General features: G+C 42.9%; 1 pseudogene; it reads right to left on the reverse strand.

Annotated features, from left to right (window-relative positions):
* Positions 1-1,923: 1,923 nt before the first annotated feature.
* Positions 1,924-4,755, reverse strand: LOC102741971 (heterogeneous nuclear ribonucleoproteins C1/C2 pseudogene; annotated as a pseudogene).
* Between the last annotated feature and the right edge of the window lie 517 nt (positions 4,756-5,272).

Genomic DNA, 5,272 nt, shown 5'->3' on the forward strand with positions numbered 1-5,272 from the left:
TATAGATTAGTGCCACACACTAGATTTTGGGTGTATTTGGTCTGTTAGAAGAAAGTGCGTCCCAAAATTTTAAAGAAAGAAAAACTTAAATATGTACAAAAATAAGGGTTGATATGATGAAAGGATGGAATATGACTGTAAAGATGGAAATTATAAAAAATTTTATAAAAGGAATTGATAAGAAGTTGTTTGAAAAAAGAAAGAATATGATTTAAAAAAAAAAAAGGGAGAGAATGTGATCAGGCAGGTGAGTAGGAAAAAAACCATACACTAGAGATTTAGGGTATATTTTGATCTGTTAGAAGAAACTGTCTCACAATTTTAAAGAGAGAACAACTTATATATATATGCCAAAAATACGGGTAACTACTATGAAGGGATAGAATATGACTCTAGAAATGAAAAATAAAAATGAAAAATAAAATTTTTTTTTAAAAAAGGGATTGATAAGATGTTGGTTGAAAAAGGGAAAAAGAAAAATTCAAAAAAAAAAAACAGTTAAAAAAAATTAACTTTGAAAGACTAAAGAATCATGGTAAAAAAGCCATGAATTCTATGTGCATTATTCCCCTAGCGCTGGAGTTCTGCCCTTCTCATTGATCAGTAAGCTTGGTCTTGCCTGGCTGTTCTCGCTGATCTTCTGGGGGAGAGGCCTGTTGCCGTGGTTTCCAGAATTCTTTGCCAGAGGCGGAATTGCCCCGCCCTTGCCCGGTCCGGACTAAGTAATCTGCTCGGGTTTGCTCTCCGGAGCTTTTGTTCCCTTCAAGCTTTCCGTACAGCTTTGGAGGCGGAGAGTGAAAATGGCGGCCTCCCAATCTCTGCCTCGGAGGAGCCCAGAACTCAGGCCCCGCTCCTCAGTGCACCCCCAGAGAAAAGCCTCCAGTCACTCCCGTCTCCCCGGTCTCCGGCCACACTCCGTGCTCACCCAGCCTGTGACCACGCATTTTTATCTCTGGCACCCGGCCCCGTGTGGAGTCTCCAAACCCAGCAGATTCCTGCGGTGTGCTCCCGCACCTCTCCTCCCGGGGGAAGAAGGTGAGTCTCCCCGGATCTGCCACTTGTTGGGTCCCTGCTGGAGGAGCAGTGGCCTGACTGTGCTGTGGATCATGGTTTATGGCAACCCTGAGCTGAGAGTCCGCACCTGGGCTCTGTCTCTGTAGCCGGCTTCCCCGCTCTGATACCTGGGAGCTCTGCTGCACTCAGGCAGCCCCGGTCTTTCTGTGACCCTGAGGGTCCTGAGACCACACTATTCCATGAGGGTTCCACCCCCCGCTTAGCCACCGGCGTGACTTCCCTCAGCGGAGCCGACTTCTAAAAGTTCCGATTTTGTGCTCCATGGTTCTATCACTTGCCAGAAGCGGCTTACGTGGCCCCTTCCCTGTCATCTATCCTCCCGAATATCGCCTCCGATTCACTTCTCCGCATGTCCTACCTTCCAGAAAGTGGTCGCTTTTCTGTTCAGAGAGTTGTTGCTCTTCTTTTCTTCTATCTCCTGTTGAGTTCGTAGGTGTTCAGATTGGTTTGATCCCTATCCAGCTGAATTCCTGAGAGGAGACAAAATCCAGGTCTCCTACTCCTCTGCCATCTTGCTCCGCCCCCTCCTTTTTAAAAACTTTTTAATTTAAATTCAATTTAGTTAACATGTAGTGTATTGTTAGTTTCAGGGGTAGAATTTAGTGATTCATCAGTTGCATATAACACCCAGTGCTCATTACATCAAGTGTCCTCCTTAATGCCAATCACCCAATTACCCCATCCCCACCACCCACCTCCCCTCTAGCAACCCTCAGTTTATTCCCTATAGTTGAGTCTCTTATGGCCTGCTTTCCTCTCTGTTTTTATTTTATTTTATTTTTCCTTCCCTTCCTGTATGTTCATCTGGTTTGTTTCTTAAATTCTACATATGAGTGAAATCATATGGTATTTGTCATCCTCTGACTGACAGATTTCGCTTAGCATAATACCTTCTAGTTCCAGTCAAATTATTGCAAATGGCGAGATTTGATTCTTTTTTGATGGCTGAGTAATATTCCATGTATATACATATATACCACATTTTCTTTATCCTTTCATCAGTCAATGGACATCTGGGGTCTTTCCATAGTTTGGCTGTTGTGGACATTGCTGCTATAAACATTGGGATGCATGTGCCCCTTCGATTCACTATGTTTATATCCTTTGGACAAATATCTAGCATTGCAATTGCTGTTTCATAAGGATGTTTTATTTTTAACTTTTTTAGGAATCTCCGTACTGTTTTCCAGAGTGGCTGCACCAGTTTGCATTCCCACCAACAGTATAAGTTGTACCCCGTTCTCCACATCCTTGACAACATTTGCTGTTTCTAGAGTTGTTCATTTTAGCCATTCTGACCAGTGTGAGGTGGTATCTCATTTGGTTTTGATTTGTATTTACCTGATGGCCAATGATTTTGAGCATTTTTTCATGTGTCTCTTAGTCACTGTATGTCTTCTTTGAATAAATATCTGTTCATGTCTTCTGCCCATTTCTTGACTGGATTTTTTTGTTTTTTGTTTTTTGGGTGTTGACTTTGATAAGTTCTTTATAGATTTTGGATACTAGCCCTTTATTTGATATGTCACTTGTGAATATCTTCTCCCATTCTGTAGGTTGCCCTTTAGTTTTTTTTTTTTAAACCACACATCTTTTTATTGTTAAGTCATAAAGTGGTATCAAAAATAAAAGCAAAGATTACAGGGTAAGACTTAACATAACTACTAAGAGCGTCAAAAGAAGTGAAAATGGGACTAGGCGCAGGGCAATATGAATTAATGAACATGGGAAGGACAAGGATGGGGAGAACAGTGAGCATGTGCTGAAGAAGATACTAGGGGAGAGGATCTGGTGAAAATTTTGATCTTAGACAAGCGCCTAGGTAAAGAAATAATGGGAAAACATTTCTAAACCCCACTATGTGCTTAAGAGTCATCCTCCCCATTGGCGCTGTCTCTGTCATCCTCTCCTTCCTCAGCCTCTTTTTCATCATCCTTGATCAACTCTAGCTGGTCATCCCCCTGATCTCCATTATCATCATCCAGTAGGTCCCCCTCCTCAGCAGAGTCATCTGCACCCCCCTCAGACTCCATCTTTACATTAGTCTCATCTTTCTTCAGGGAGCTGCTGCTCTGCTCCTCTTCTCACTTATCATTCTTCATCTTGTTTGCTCTGTTCTTTCTCAATTTCTTTCCAGTAGAGAATCCACTTTTTGTTTTATCTGGGTCAGCTCCTTCTTAATGGTCTGAAGGTCATCGCCTTTCAACTTTCCAGAATTGGGAGAAGATCCTTGCTGTCCACTCTTAGAATTGAAGCCACTTTTGCCCCTTAGTGAGGTGTTTCCTGAGACACGCTGGTGTTTTGAAGGAACTACAGCCCGAGCAATAAGAGGAGGAGGAGGAGGAACATGTGCTGGGTAAGGATACATCCTGTCATAATAATCTCATTGAAAGTCATAGTCCAAGTCAAAAGAGGAGCCGTACATCTCCGCTGCAGATCATTTCACACCTGTTTTTCCTCTGTTCACTTTTGGCTCTGTGGCCAGATTAATATTTAAAACCTGGCCAGCAATCATTCTGCCATCCCCTCCTGCCACAGCGGCCCGGGCATTTCTCTCATTAACATACTGAACGAAGGCAAAGCCCTTATGGACAGAGCAAACAATTTTGCCGTATTTTGAGAAGATCACCTCCACATCAGATTTCTTGACCACAAGAGTATTGAGATTCCCAATGAATATACAGGAGTTCATGGAGCGAGGATCTGTCTTGTTGGTAACATTGCTGGCCATTTTCTTTGATGATAAGGTTCCTCACAAAGTCGAAAAATGTAGCTGAAGATCAAAAAAAATCTCACAAGAGGGGGAAGGGAGAATCTCCTATTCCTGAGTTCTACATGGAGAAGCCAACTGCTGCTCGAGGTGGACAATGTGGCCACACCACTCAGTATTCGTCTCTTCACCAGTTGCCCTTTAGTTTTGTTGACTGTTTCCTTTGTTGTGCAAAAGCTTTTTATCCTGATGAAGTCACAATGGTTCAGTTTTGCTTTTGTTTCCCTTGCCTTTGGAGATGTGTCTAGGAAGAAGTTGCTGCAGCCCAGGTCAAAGAGGTTGGTGCCTGTGTTCTCCTCGAGGATTTTGTTGGATTTCTGTCTCACATTTAGGTCTTTCATCCATTTTGAGTTTGTTTTTGTGTATGGTGTAAGAGAATGGTCCAGTTTCATTCTTCTGCATGGGGCTGTCAAGTTTTCCTATACCATTTGTTGAAAAGACTGTCTTTTTTCCATTGGTTATTCTTTCCTGCTTTTTTGAAGATTAGTTGCCCACAGAGTTGAGGGTCCATTTCTGGGTTCTCTGTTCTGTTCCATTGATCTATGTGTCTGTTTTTGTGGCAGTACCATGCTATCTTGAGGATTACAGCTTTGAAATACAGCTTGAAGTCTGGCATTTGGTTTAGCATACTACTGGGGCTTAACTTTATAAGTATTTGCAATCACTGTGGCTTAACTCCGGGTACATTAAAAATTAGTGGGCTTAGCTCTGGAAGAGGCAAAGTGCTGTAGGAATCTGAGTCCCCACCCTTAAAGAGAAAGCATAACAAATAACCCCATTGAGAAACATCATAAAAGCAACAGTTTGGGAAAAACACTTAGGTTACACATGAAAGTTTATTTAGTAAGTACAGAAACTCCACTGGAATGGCAGGGATTTTTAGAACTGTAAGAACTAAATTTCTGGTGGGTGCCATTTCTCTTCCCCTCCCACATTGTAGATAACCAGTCACTTGCAGGAACCAGTGCAAACACTCTCCACCTATGTTGCTAATACAACATGCCCCACTCTTACATTCCCCTATGAATCTACCCATCTGACCCATCCCACTCCTCAGGCATCCTCCAAGTTACTCCTACACTGGGATGGGGAAGATAACCACATACATCAACATGCCTGCAGTTCTAGCAGTCAAACTTTATACCTGGTGGTGCAAGGAGAGTACCCTGCCTATCAGTGCAACTGTAGTTCTGGCAGAGGGATGGAGGGCAGGCATCTATTCTGACTGCCAGACCTGCCCAGCAACAAAAACTTCTCAGGGGCAATGAAGGGATAGTACCCTACAGTTTGGTGTACATGCAATTTCAGCAGATGGACAGAGTCCAGACACCTAGCCTGACTGCTGACACTGCCCAATGACAATCCCAAGCCTCTTATAGTGCAGGGAATAAAATGTACTTGATGCACCAAAAAACAGGCAAGGTAGGC

Source organism: Leptonychotes weddellii, unplaced genomic scaffold (assembly GCF_054177405.1).
Source record: "Leptonychotes weddellii isolate Sample4059 unplaced genomic scaffold, ASM5417740v2 HiC_scaffold_5216, whole genome shotgun sequence".
NCBI classification, from domain to species: domain Eukaryota; kingdom Metazoa; phylum Chordata; class Mammalia; order Carnivora; family Phocidae; genus Leptonychotes; species Leptonychotes weddellii.